Source organism: Neodiprion lecontei, chromosome 3, assembly GCF_021901455.1.
Source record: "Neodiprion lecontei isolate iyNeoLeco1 chromosome 3, iyNeoLeco1.1, whole genome shotgun sequence".
Taxonomy (NCBI): Eukaryota; Metazoa; Arthropoda; class Insecta; order Hymenoptera; family Diprionidae; genus Neodiprion; species Neodiprion lecontei.
This window is the reverse complement of record NC_060262.1, coordinates 1,823,034-1,837,940: the sequence shown is the minus strand read 5'-3', so window position 1 is coordinate 1,837,940 and position 14,907 is coordinate 1,823,034. Positions and strand designations below refer to the sequence as shown.

At 39.6% G+C, this 14,907-nt stretch overlaps 2 protein-coding genes and 2 long non-coding RNA genes across 4 annotated transcripts in view; 3 read left to right on the top strand and 1 right to left on the bottom strand.

The window, feature by feature from the left end:
* LOC107226948 overlaps positions 1 to 14,907 on the bottom strand; it is a 110,486-nt gene that overhangs the window by 31,917 nt on the left and 63,662 nt on the right. The gene's annotated exons all lie outside the window — the stretch shown is intronic.
* LOC107226920 (tyrosine-protein kinase transmembrane receptor Ror) overlaps positions 1 to 14,907 on the top strand; it is a 126,349-nt gene that overhangs the window by 53,117 nt on the left and 58,325 nt on the right. The gene's annotated exons all lie outside the window — the stretch shown is intronic.
* On the top strand, positions 9,894 to 10,828 carry LOC124293547. The gene is made up of 2 exons (XR_006903395.1): positions 9,894 to 10,175; positions 10,292 to 10,828. It is a non-coding gene; the product is annotated as an uncharacterized LOC124293547 (long non-coding RNA).
* On the top strand, positions 11,715 to 12,755 carry LOC124293548. The gene is made up of 2 exons (XR_006903396.1): positions 11,715 to 11,852; positions 11,959 to 12,755. It is a non-coding gene; the product is annotated as an uncharacterized LOC124293548 (long non-coding RNA).

Sequence of the window (14,907 nt, the reverse complement as noted above, 5' to 3'; positions counted from 1 at the left end):
CCGCGTGTTTGCATCGTTGTACATCGGTATTTTCGGTAAACAGAATACACGGAAATAAATGAGTAACCTATTTACGTGACTTCTGTGACATCGTCTTGGATATGCGGAGACTGAGACCGTTTCCTTGCATCATGGGTGCAGGTACCGTGTCTGTGACCTCACGGTTGCTTCTTGAATGCGATTACGTAGCCAAGCGTCGGTGAATGAGAAGGTTAACGGCGTGTGAACTCGGCAAATACCGTCATGATCCCAGCGACACTTGAAGCCATGAAGCTCCCGGAAAGGGCAAAAACTCTCCTAGTCATGCTCCTCGAAACGTCAACAAACGTATCAGGTGGCACCTAACGTCAATGCCGCAGTAACGGCAGCTATTATAAGGGATGTCGGCAACCAGCCCAAAGCAAACAGACCGAAGGGAAAATACTCACCCGAATGGCGGTAGTTTCACGTTATACGCACTGCACTTCTCAATCTAGGTATTCAAGCGCTGTTTAGTGCGGATGTAAAAAACCACAAGCTTTTTTTGAAAGATAAGTGAAAATTTGAACCATTTCCGTTCATTTCTTCATTTAATATACGAAGAAAAAGGGTGAGCTTGCTCAGTCGGTAAAGGTATGACTGTTACGTGACCTTAAGACAGTGTAATAAAAGTTGGATGAGTATAATATTTGCCTTTTCAGCGATTGTTTGCAGAGTAGGCGTAAAAGTTACACAGGTTAGGACGATTTCTGATATGATCGAAGTTACACAATCGGGTACCAAGAATTGATTGGACAGGTATACGCGTATTCTTGATGGTAAAATAATACCTTTAGGCTATGTTTGTTCCTCCCGCGTGATTCAAACAGCCGGTTTATTTGACGTCCGTGATGTAATTCGCGATACAGTTTCTTTTTGTTTCTTTATTTTTCTTTCTCTCTCTCTCTCTCTCTCCGCCATGTCGTATGACGTCAACGACGTCGACAAGGAAAGTTGTTTGCTTCCGGAAATTGCCTGATATATTATTATTTTCGCAATATCGCCGGTGTAAATCTTGACTCAGCCTCGGGATCAACAGGACCCCGGAATCTTTCTCTTCCCCTTTTCGCCCTTCTTTGAGAAAAACTCAACGTTTTCTTGACTTGTTTACACCATTTCATTTTCCTTTTTCTTTTGTTTTTTTTTTTTCTTTTCTCCCCCGTAATCCAGGTAAGTATTACTTTATTACACAAGTGAGGAAAGTTTATGGACAATGCAAGTATCGTACATGCAGAATGAGAGACGGTGTAAATCACGATGGTATGTTCTACGAATCCCGGTGACGATTAAATATATCTGAAAATTTTCACTCCCGTTATACCTATATTTGGATATAATAACACGCGGATTAGATCAGAGGCAATATTGGGCAAGGGCAAAACGATCTCTCTGACTGTATATAATAAGATAGTGACCGCGACGAAATTAACATCACGACCGGATATCTGTCGTATAAAAATTCCAATTAAAATAAACGCGACGATGACAGGATCGGACGTGTTCGAGATATGCGGGGATTATATTCGTTATAATATATACGCATTATATGGAATACATGAGCTGAGGGTTACATGAAAGATTTGATGGAGTTGGCTCTAAGGCGAAGAGAGAGAGAGAGAGAGAGAGAAAAAGTAGAAGGTTTTAAGAATACAGATAATTTAAATAATTCAAAGAACTTACGATCAACCGAATAAATCATCCACCGCCTTTTATCGAATCATAAAATTTATCAACAATGTAGGATATTCAGACGAATATAATTCGAAACAATATTTCCGATCACTACGAAAACACTGTCACACCATTCGATTCAGCAGTAATGAATAGTTTATAAGTATTATTATGATAAAATGATACCGAGTCTGTAACATCTTCGAGAAGCGACTAGTTCTTACGGTTTTATTTAGCTGTACACATTTATATGGAAAAAAAATATATGTACATCGTCATGGAAACACAGAGTGAGAGGGATAAAAATACCGAACAAGCTGAACAGGGTTCGTAATTGGAGTGAAGTGTATTCGTCGTTTTCCCGTTAACCCGTTAGAGAGAGAAAAAAAAAACCAAGAAAATAAAAAGACAACGAGTTGAAGGGTTTGAATAAAAACGGTAGTAAAAAAACAAAAAAAAAAAACAAAAAAAACTGAAAAAAGAAAGAAACTTGAAATAAAACACAAAGGATTAAAACATCCTTTATTTTTCTTAGCTCCCCTGCAGCATCGGAAGATGATATCGTAGCGCCACAACGACGAAGCTGAGCAACAGCAACTTCACTGACTCGCTCGCTAACAAGCGAACAAGTTTTAATGATTCCGTATAATTCCAGGGTTCGTCCCTCCCCGCATGTTTGGCCTCGAATTCAATTAATTTTCAAAACCCCGACCCTCCTCCTCCTCCTCCTCCTCCTCCTCCTCCTCCTCCTCCTCTTTATCCTCCCCCAAACCCGACAGAAATTTGAATACGAATCATTAGGCCTCCTTTATCCGGCGTTTGTCCGCTCCCTCACGTCCATGCGATTCGATACTCGCACGCGCGGATGGAAACAGAAAAAAAAAAATAAAAAAAAAAAAAAGCACGAACCACTTTAAAGGATTTTAAGACACGATCTTCGCGGAGTTGATATTATTCATAGTATACAGTGTGAATTCCTGACACGAAATAATTGTTCGTCATCTGCTACATTTTAACGCGCATGCGCTACGATCCGAGAGCAATTGTTTCCCAGGATGACCAACTGTCGCAAATTTAGACGACAATTCGCCGCGATGTATGTAACCTGAAAAATTTTTGTTACAGGTGGTCGGTGTTAAGTACAGTGAAATTTTTCGCTAAACGGATTCCTCTTTACAACCAACAGTCTAAAAATCTCCCGAAGCACAATTCACACCTTAATATTGTTCTGAATAGCGGACACTCCTCAATAACGGACAACATTTTTAGTCCCAAAGATGGCCGCTGTTGGAAGGTTTTATTTGACAACTTTTCACCGGTGACTGTATAAAATTTTTAAGGTTACGTTCACGACGGTTGATCACCCTGGCAAACAACCGTTCTCGAATTGTCGCGCGTGCGCATTAAACTATACCAGATGACTGACTGTTCTATCGTTTAAAAAATTCACGCTGTACATTATATACAGAGTTTCGTTTCTCAACGGTATACGATTTATAGGACAAGTCAGCCGGACAGGTTGAAAAAATTATGTTGAGAGATATATTAAGCTTTACCTGGCACCTTGGGGTCCTTCGTGTTTTAAAGATTTTTAATCGAGATTTTCGTAATTTGAAAACTTCTGCTTTTTAAAACATTTTTTTACTACCTCCAAATTAAAAATTATCGTTGCGACATTTTTCGTCTCGTGAAATACACTTACGTGAATCCCCCCCCCCCCCATAAAAAATAATTCAGGTAAAAATATTAAATTGCTTCGTTGCGCGATCTCAAGATGCCAGCAATGTTATACCAGACAAAGTTGTCAGCTAAGGGTTAAACCTCATGCCTATGATTTTGAAAAAGCGCTGTTTTAGTTTCGATTCCTTCTACCTTGACGTCGGTAATGCTTCGAAGCCTGAATGTCCGTAACACTTTGCCCTGATAATTAATTACACAACGATACTAAATGGACACGCATAGGCATACCGAATATACAATAAAAGACAAACGTGAATATCTTCATTAACCGCGGTCGGCGAGCCGTCAAAGGTTGGTTAAAAAAGCACAGCAGCAGCAGCAGCAGCAACAGCACAACGGGGTGCAATTAAACCGAGCTAATGAGACGGTGAATGTAAATTGAGGGGAGAGGGGGAGACATTTATTTCGTTTCATCGCGTGTCTGCTCAGTGTCAACGATATGCCACGAAAGTTCAAATCGCACCTACGTAATTATCGTACGTATATGCCGAAGCGAGTGCACGACTCGAATGCACCTTACATATATATATATATATATATATATATATATATATATATATATATATATATATATAGAGAGAGAAATGGATGACTCGTTCCTCTTTACGACGTCTGAGTAAGCGAGTAACGCAGGTGATGATCAAAGGTGAGAAAAAGAAAAGGTAAGAGGATACTACGTACGTAGACAACGCTCACCGCAATAATTTCGAAATGGCAATCGGTAATTACTCTGATCCAGAATTCTGCACAGTCACCGTTCCTAAGCCGGGAGGATCACAAGTTTGCTCAATCAATTCCCCACCAGCATTTCCGAAGATCCGAAAGCCAGCGGTGTGCGGATACGTATTAGATGGCTTTTCAAACAGTACGAATACGGTCGATAAACCGTAAGCCAATTACCGTCGGTTATAATCTTCTGCAAATGATCAGAAATGTAATCCACTGTACGATGAAATAATTGACATCGATTTAAGAAATGTATTATCTTAAATTTACAATGATTTTTAAGGAACTAAGATTTCGAAATATTAGTGTCTTTTGGTTTTATTTAGGTTTAACGAATTTCGGACAATTTCAAAATTGCGAAATAACGGTTTTTCAACAGTATGAATCGTTACGGTAACGATACTAACTTCAACGTGATTAAATCATGGGGTATAGATTATTTTTCGGCAAAACGAATGCGAGTCTTGGTAAAAATCACATTTCTGATAACGTGAGAAATGATAAAATTCTAGCAGCACATCAAAGGGCGTATAATTTTTTTTTCCTTCATTGCCAATCGTTCCGTAACATTATTTTCAAGCCAAGTGTTGGAAAAAAAAAATGCTTGAAGCCAAAAGAATGTATATCGTATAAATTTTTTATATGGAACGGTTGGCAATGAGAGAAAAAAAAGAAATTATGCACCCTTTTGATTTCAGATAGCTATATAAAGCGAAAAGGACGTAAAATAAGTATAAAGCCCTTTTGGAATTGGCACCGCGACATTTATAATCAGACTATACGCAAGCTCTGAATAATGTAATTTCGTCGACCCAACGAAGGTGTGATTTTTCATAGTATAAAAAGAAAACACCCTCGATCCGTACAACGTAAAGGCGTAATAATATACACCCCGAAGCAACCTTTGAGAAAACACAAACCCTTGAGGGAGCCCAACTGTATACCTATAATATTTCGTAATGAGGCTATAAATCAGATTTTAATTATTCTCTGGTCATTATCACAAAATGTTTTAGATGTATTCGCGTCAGGACGGTTCTGCACCCCTTTACAGAGTGCTTATCCCGAACGACGATCTTTTTATCCTTATTATCCTTATAACCCTCGTTTGTTTGACGTATGAGAATTAGAAGAGAAAGGGATGGAAAAACGAGAGACCTGGGAGGGGGTGACTTTTGAATCGGCCGACGCTTTTCACCCTCTGAAATAGAATTACACTTTCCTATTGTTATTTCGATATTCTTAACGTAAAACGATTCATAAATGGATTAATATTCATGAGTCATTTGGCTCGCTGTACTCGTTTCATTATTTGCCCGTCTGTATAATCTGAGGCTATTAAATAACACTTTGTCTGCACGACTTGATACAGCTGCGGATAATACGGGTGTCAGGTTTAAGAAAATATTCGTCGAATCTCATTATCTACGGAGGATTTTGATTAAAAGTCCAACGTTAAAGAGTATCGCGTTGTATGCATAAATGTGACGCCGCAACAGAGAAAAATAAGAATAATTAGACGAATAGAGAAAAGGAATAAATAAGCAATAAAGGTGAGAAGGTGAAGATAAAGGGCAGGTAATCAGCGTCGCGACGAAATAACCGTCTCAGTCTTTCGCGAGCTTTGTCAGACTTTTACAAATTAATTATCCTCGGTGTTGAAAGTTTTTGATTTGCCGTCTTGGACTTGGTGCAAGAAATGAACGTCAATTCTGCTTCCGAAACAATCATAAATTAAACTTAAAAAGACGGATCGACGTATAAATATATATCGAAACGAGAGAGAGAGAGAGATAGATCACGTTTATTTATGCCATGACCCACTTGGGTTTTAAGGCAAGTAACATAAGATACAAGATCAGGATTTTACATTAGATCTAGTGATAATAATGTAACATAACAGAAGTGTAATATAATAAAAAGGATATATTACTAACTATGAACCAGGAAGATAAAATATATAAATAGTTAACTAATAATAAATATACAATTTAGAGTTGATAATCAATGAAAATAATGATGGTTTACAATTTAAAGAACCGACGATAGGAATAAAATAATAGTGCACAATTTGATAGATGCAGGATAAGAATAGGTAGTACAGGAAGATATATAAAATAAATTAAAAGTAGTAATAAAATTAAGAATAACAATGAGAATAAACGTGAAACATAATAAAGAGAGAGAGAGAGAGAGAGAGAGAGAGAGAAAGAACGATCCTTCATTCGGCCTGCACGCGTCCCGAACACCGATGCGTAGCTGCTGCACCCTTCAAGGTCGAAGTTGGAAGCCTGAGCTCGTTAATCACAGAGCTAGTTAGCGTAGTTTCGGTATCAGTTAACAAAATCTGAAACGGTAGCCGGGCGTCCAGCGTTCCTTACCCTTCTTCACAAGCTGACAGGATAAAAGTGGCGACTTGGTGGATAGAACGAAAAGACGAGGAGGATTATACGAGCTACAGGTAAAGGACTTTGTCCGTCATGTTGAACGTTGGAAATCCGGCACTTTATGCTTCCGGAGAAACAAACCGACGTCTAAAAATCCGAAATGGAGTAGCTATCGTATTGAAATAGCTGTGAGAGAAAGAGAATGAGGAGAGAGGATAAGACAATTGGTTCCAGTTTTTGGTCCCTTATGCGATCCTGAAGATCTCGACTCGGCGAGAAATTTAATCATCTCTTTAGCCTCCACGCGTGAGTGCAGAAGAAAGGAATGGGGAGAGAAGCTGGAGGAGGTGATAAGTTGACGTCGAGTTACTCAAACGGAAGGTTTCTATTAGAAAAGTTTGACCGTTTATCGTACCTTGGAACGGTGGATAGAGAATTGGGGACATAAATTTAGGCAGTCAAACTCCGAGTCGCGTTATACGAGCAATTTTCAATTCCCAGCTCAAAGGCTCACGATCATCTTTGAAAGAGATTGGATAGCGTAATTTTTATCACGAGTAGACAATCGATACGACCGATGATCTACGGGTTGTAAAATCGGTGATTTTACTCAACTTTTCCCCCCTCAAAGCTGCAGCGAAGCCAAGTCTGGTTGTAGGTGTAATGGAAGTGTTGGAAGATCGGCGCAACTACGGTGAAGGAGAAGCTGCTCGCCTGCGTGCATTGGTTTCGAGACCATGCAGCGAAAAATACCGTACGTACCATAACCATTAAACACCGACGACGATGAACGAGAACAATAGTGGCGGGCATGTAAAGCGGACAAGTTTTCGTAAACGCATGTCGCATTGTACCTTTTACTCGGTACGGTTGCACCCTTCCATACGTGCGTAGATTCGAGCATCCGAGCTGCGCCGGACTCTCAAAGAATGGAGTCGCCGCAGAATCGTCGTCTGGGCGAAGGCGAACTAACGAAACGAAACGCGAAGTGCGCAATGCCCGCGACAACGAAGCATAAAGGCTTTGTGTCGCCAACGGACCTCGAAAGCTCGGCGAACCAACGACGACAAGTTCAAGGCGGAAGCTTTGACTTTTGCTGGAGTGTAGGAAAGGATCACGCTTCTCCGGCTTGGCTCTCCCTTTGCGGCTCGATTCGATGGCAACCATGCTCGGAAGAACGTTCGATGAAAGACAGAGAGAGAGAGAGAGAGAAGGGGAGGGAGACTGATCCTAGGCGTAATAGATTACAACCCGAGTATCACGAAGTGGGTGGAGCAAAGCTGTAGGAATTAATTCCAGACAATCTGGGAAATCCCGAAACCCTTTGGAAGTCGGTGCCGAGAAGGAGGGGTCGAACAGTGTTAGGTAATTAGCGATGCCATCAACAAACAATGGGAGCCAATTTAGGGAAGACAATGGTCCAACCAACATATAACAATGTGCAGAATAAACTTTTCGAACCACATTTTGACGCGGCGGTCAAAACCTCTAACTCTCTAGGTGTCGGATGCAATTCAAGGGTGTCGAATCAATACTCTTAATTGACAATTTTATCTCGGATTTAACCGTGTCTACATATAATATTGTGTATACGATAAAGCATACAGTTTATCATTATTTTATGCGCAAACACAGGGGAAGGTTTTGTTCCTCTTACTTCACGACCTTTACAATTTCACCGATCAGTTGCCTCAAGAGTGTAGAGTAATTCGGTTAAAGTGCGTGTATCTTAGGCATTTTGAGGGATGTAAGGATCAAAAGATAAGGGCTAGAGAAAAATGAAACCACGTTTACGATAAAATATGTATTCAAGTAACGATTGAATTGAAAAACAATATCGGAAACCTTCGCGCCTGAAAATGGAAGGGTTAATTAGAAGAATCCGAAATGCGCAAGTGAATGCATTTGGTGAAAGTGAGTGCGATGTTTTTTCTTCTTTTTTCATCATAATTATAAATGTCCTGACAGCGAATTATCTCAATAACGCTGAAGAATCTTCCTCCTAGGTAATAAGGCTTTGCAAAAAATTGAAATAATGAAAAAATAAATCCAAGTAAGACTAGATCTATAGTTAACTAGAGATCGACTTATTAATAAAATCAGATAGAACAAGTACCTCAAAAGTGAACTGCAAATAAAATTAGCTGATGGAAATTTGAGGAAGAATAGTCCTGGCAGTGATCACACATGAAAGTGAAACCTCCTTTACAACAAGTGCATTTTTCGTACCACCGCTTCATTCATTTGATTCACTGGATCCGTTCGACAAGACGTGGTCATGAAAAAACAAATGCCAATTTTTTTGTTTTTTCTGTTTTGTCTCTTCAATACCAACGGCGGACACCGCATGACTTTTTCTTGCGTAAACTAATTCTCCATTAGGGTATCAATTCGATGGTCAAAATGAAGAACAGAAAGATCGACTTCATGCTATCGGAATGTGAAGAAACGAATTAGTGTCAATGACGCTTCGCACCACACGATTTGGAAGTAAAAATTTAACGCGGTATCGCTACGAATGCTTTTTATTACTCGTGCGATGAAATTTTTAACTACCCTGGTTAAAGATATAGATATATATGATTTGCATATGCATATGGAATAATAATTAGACACGGCTTGGTTCTTCGATCTTAGATCTTCTCACTACTTGGTCAGGATCGTCTTAAGCGTCTTCTCGAGATCCTTTACTGCTGAAGACACCAATCCCGTTGATGTTGAATCAGAGGTGCCCGCAGCCTTGTCAGACGTACTGGAACCGTCGTTGGAGTCAGAATTGGTGCCGGTGTCTGTGCCTGGACTTCGCCGCATGTGAGGCTTGGCATTGACGGCCGGCAAGACAGCGGCAACGATTGCGACGGTCAGAATCAGCAAAAGCGTGGCGGACTTCATGCTGCGGAATCGATGAAAATTACGATTAATCATTTTTCGAGAAAACTCACCGGTTGACGCGATTTTGAAAACTCGGAGATTCCTATTTACGGAGAGCCGAGGAGACGTGTGACTTACGTTGATGGTTTTAGCGGGTCAACGAAGGTTTTCCAACTGTGCTCTTTGCCCGTTTTCCCAATCCTTTTATACCTGCTTATTTACCGCGTCGCAACGCCACGCGTCTCACGATTTTTGAGTAAAATTTAAAAGTCCTTTGTTCATTTTTTTACGATCGGCAGTAAGCGCATCGCGACCGTGTCGAGTGCCCGGGAATCGGAGAATCGAGTTTCATGAAAATGTTGTTACAATTTATCTATGGCACGACTTATTATTTTAACGTCTTCGAGGTAAACTGTTTTAAAAAAGAAACAAAATTGTCTCGATATCCGTATTATCTGCACGGCTGAAAGTAGTTCTCTGAAAAATTGACTCTAACGTTATTTTTTTGGTAATGTTCAACTTTTGGAACGCTTGACTGCGAACAAAATTTCAATTGAAGTTTTTGCGGTCGCGATGCGCTTACTGCCGATCGTAAAAAAATGAACAAAGGACTTGAGAAATTATGCCGGGCGTTAAAATTTTACTCAAAAATCGTGAGACGCGTGGCGTTGCGACGCGGTAAATAAGCAGGTATAAAAGGATTGGGAAAACGGGCAAAGAGCACAGTTGGAAAACCTTCGTTGACCCGCTAAAACCATCAACGTAAGTCACACGTCTCCTCGGCTCTCCGTAAATAGGAATCTCCGAGTTTTCAAAATCGCGTCAACCGGTGAGTTTTCTCGAAAAATGATTAATCGTAATTTTCATCGATTCCGCAGCATGAAGTCCGCCACGCTTTTGCTGATTCTGACCGTCGCAATCGTTGCCGCTGTCTTGCCGGCCGTCAATGCCAAGCCTCACATGCGGCGAAGTCCAGGCACAGACACCGGCACCAATTCTGACTCCAACGACGGTTCCAGTACGTCTGACAAGGCTGCGGGCACCTCTGATTCAACATCAACGGGATTGGTGTCTTCAGCAGTAAAGGATCTCGAGAAGACGCTTAAGACGATCCTGACCAAGTAGTGAGAAGATCTAAGATCGAAGAACCAAGCCGTGTCTAATTATTATTCCATATGCATATGCAAATCATATATATCTATATCTTTAACCAGGGTAGTTAAGAATTTTACCGAAGGTCTGCGTTACGACATTCTGTTTCGATACAGCTTGAGCACGACTTCGGACCTCGAAACCCGAGGTTTTGCAAAAAATCCGAATTTACGATAACGGTAGAAATGAAATTACCAAAAATATGTATCCAACCTGCACAGAGACACGTTGCATTGAAAATAAAATTGTGCTTGTATGAAAAATTGTTGAACTGTTTTTTCGAAAATCCCCATATACCGAAACACCTCAATCCCACGATAATTTTCAAAGGATTGCGGTGAAATCTCTCATTTTTCATTCGAAGGAATGTGGAATTTAGGAAGAAATTAGTTGGAAGACGATCGCCTGAACGAAGATCGATAAGTTGCAAGTAATTCGGCTCGAACTTCCATATTCAAAGAATATGATTCCATCTATATGAAACGGATGAAATTCTCGACGTGTCATCCGCTTAATCGTTAATTCCTGTTTTCAGTACGGAGGTAAATCAATCCCCGACGACGACAGCAATTATGAAGATGTTAATTGTTTCGATTTCCCACTGATTCACATACAACTCGTCCTCCGACAATAAAGAGAAAAAAATCCGAAACAACATGTTTTCACGGGAAAGAAAATCATTCGAAACGTAACGATAGTTAGCGATGACGATAATTACGGCAGGGACTAGACCAAAAAAAAATGAAAATAAGACAATGCATTCTGCAACCTGTAACTGAACTCAAGTCAATGAGCGTGCATTCGTTAAATTCTGATATCAAAGGGATAATATAGGCGAAAATAATGCCACACAGCTGTTTGTTCATTTCTGCGACATGCATCAATCTATGCACGATGAAAGTCGAGAAGAAATTTTTCATTGTAAACAACGACAAAGTCATCGTTATTATCGTAAAAATTCCACGAATAAAATAAGCCTGGTTACGAATGTCGGGGGACTTTTTTTTCACTTACAAAAGCAAAACCGAAGAATGTAATTTCAAAATGACCCGCAGCATTGAGCTTCAAATAAACAACATTTGCGTCAAGGTCTCTTCAACGATTTCCGCATTATCAAGTATCGTGCGCTCGAAACGATGAGAGGAATAATGTTTTCAGTTGAAATCGTGAGGCACGAGTTGCCTCGGAGGATAACTCGTCGATATAATATATAAACGTTGTAGAAAAACCGGCACGGCATATTATTGAAAGACCATCGTCGACGAACCAAAGTTAACCAAAGTCAACGTAAGTTTTACCCTTTGCCTTTTTTGAAATGTAAAATCTTTTTGCCTCAGTACCTACGAAAAAATAATAATATAAGTCATCTGCATATATTTCATTTGTTCCGCAGCATGAAACAGACCACGGTGTTACTGGTTTTCACCCTCGCAATCTTTGCGTCGGTTTTACCCGCCACCGTCAGCGGCGGATCATGCAAAAGCAGTTCAAAGGATTCGAGTCAGTCAAGTTCTGAAAACCATTCAAGCTCCGATGATTCATCCACCACTATCGATTCAACTTCGAGTGAAGATTCAAAATCCGGTAGCGATTCAAGTTCTGGAGATGATTCAAAATCCGGTAGCGATTCAAGTTCTGAAGATGATTCAAAATCCACTACCAAATCAACTTCCCATGGGTCTTCTGGTCTGATTTCTACACTAGTGAAGGACACCGAGACGGGGTTGAAATCCATTTTAAAGTGAAAGATTGAAAAGAAATCTCGCAACGAAAACTCGGTGATGTCTCATTTTGATACTTAATTTATAACGTCCACCGACATCTCCATAAGATTGTTTCATCAAAAATTAGAATTACACGAATCTCTTTGTGGAGCTGCAATTCAAAGGCCCAATAACAGTATGTATAATTTATTAGCGTCTACACGCTACATGGTAAATGAAATTTTGCTGGTGTAATGAATTGATCTGACATAGTTATCCTATCCGAAAAGTGTTGGACCTACTTGAAACTAACTAGCTTTAAGTAACTCTACACTTAGAACCCGTTTTCCGGCAAGGTCGATTCTCGATTAGGTTAGAATATACATGAATTTAAAATAATTCCTTCACATAAACAATACGTGCCTACTCTGTATCCTACATATATCGACGTCTTGCGTATGAAATAGAATTGCGGTTACATGAAAAATTGTTAATTTGTTTGTTTGCCTAAATCCTATTCCAAAATAATCCCAAAAAGACAATCGTTCCTGAGCCTTATAATATTCAAAACTGTTATTCCTGATGAAATGGATTTCAAATTGAAGAAGAAGTTAGTTGGAAAACAATCTCATAACCGAATTTGATGTTTAAGGATTCGTTTCCACCGATCTGATACGGTTGAAATTCTTGACTTGACGCTAGCGTTATTATTAATTCCGGTTTTCAATACGGGAGTGAAGAAACCAGAGACGATGAGAATCAATATTGAATAACGTAGAAGTGAATTCTTTCGATTTGTTACATTCGAATTTTCATTTTTCATCATTGTTGGTGATATAAAAAAAAAAAAAAAAACACTAATTTCGATCGAAAATCAATTTTTCTAATTTCACAAATCTTCAAGTTTTCGAACCTCCAGAATCCGAAAAACAGGTTTTTTCGAAATATGTCAGTATGTCGGTCCGTCCGAAAAACTCCCGCATGAAAAAATCTAAGGCTTACAGAATTTTGCAACAAAATGATGTGCAAGAAAATTTTAAGTTAATTTGAACTTCGGGTCTTACCGAAAATAAATCGATATTCAATATTTTATCGACAAACATTTACGTTTTCCTTCTTAATTATTACTTTTCCTGAACAAAACGATTACGTGTTTCCTAATTCGTACATTTTTTTTTTCAAATTTTTTGTTTTTCAGAAATGTTATGTTTTTTCAAAAAGTGTCTATAACTTCGAAGATTCCCACATCAAGATTAGAATAAAGAACGTTTTCGTGCAACTCGATTCAACGATTATCCGCATCCACTCGCAGACACCAGGTTAAAATTTGCTGGCGATAAGAGGATAAATAAATAAAACATTGGCGGGACTATACGACTCGTAAAATGTGTCAAGTTAAAATCGTGAGGTACGAATTGTCTTCGTAAGTAACTCGTCGGCTTGTGTAAGTGTTGAAAATACCAGGGTGAAAAATTGTTGGAAGATCATCTTCGACGAACTAACAAGTATAAGCTGGATGAGAGTTAAGAGCCTTCAGGAAAAAAATTATATTAAAAACAATCAGTATTCTTGATAAATAACAAATCATCTGCATATTTTTGCGACCGATTCCACGGTATGAAAATTACTACGCTCAAACGGTTCAAGCAATTCGATAAGTTCCAGCGATTCGAGCATATCAAACAGTGGTAGCGAGGCAAGTTCGAGCAGCCAGTTAAGTTCCGAAAACGATTCAACGTCCAAAGTTTCATCCTCCGATAGCAAGTCAAGTTCAAGCAGCGAAACAGATTCTGAAAACGCTGATTCATCATCCACTAGCGATTCAAATTCCAGCAGCAATTAATCGAGCGAATTTAGCTAATGGGTCTGAAAGTGAAAAATGAATATGAAAATTTTGGAACGAAAAATTTATGCTACACTTTTTTCACCGACCAACGTCGTCTTCGATGTTCTTGTTTGTTACGTATTTAGAATTCTTTCACGTTCGCGTTTCAAGCATCATTGAATTATCTTGAAAAATTCAAAGATTAGGATGAATTTCTAATATTCACCTGCATAAGTTTTTTTCCAAAATACTTGTAAATGATTTTGCACGCGACAAGTCGTGATTCCTTTCGGTCACGAAACGATCCCATCTAAAAATAACGTGTCCTGCGATGCTATTAAAATTTTTATCTTGAACTCGCACCGCTGCGACGACTTCTGCAGTAAATCCGGAAGTAACATAAACGAAAATGATAAGAAGCGTTCGAATCGTACACGCCGCGTGATAAAATTTTACGCCAAGATCGTGCGACACGATCAGGAACTTACCGAGACGATAATTTTTCCGACGAAGAGAAAAAAATGCTCAATTCGTAGGAACGAAAACACCTCCGGAAAAGTTTCTCATCCACCAAATTGTCCAGAATGACGAGAAAATACAACAACAACGACAAAGGGCCGATGAAAATTTGGCGGCGACGGGATTCGTCGTACGGAGATGAAGTGAAAATCTCGGCGGGCTGATCGGCAAAGAATACTTGCATGCAACGCCTGGAGGGTGTAGCCTTCGATCATCGGTAGAGCTTCACCCTTATTGCGACCCGAGTGTGTAATATGCGACGGAATTCGCAGCCCTCCAGGTCTACCAAACATCC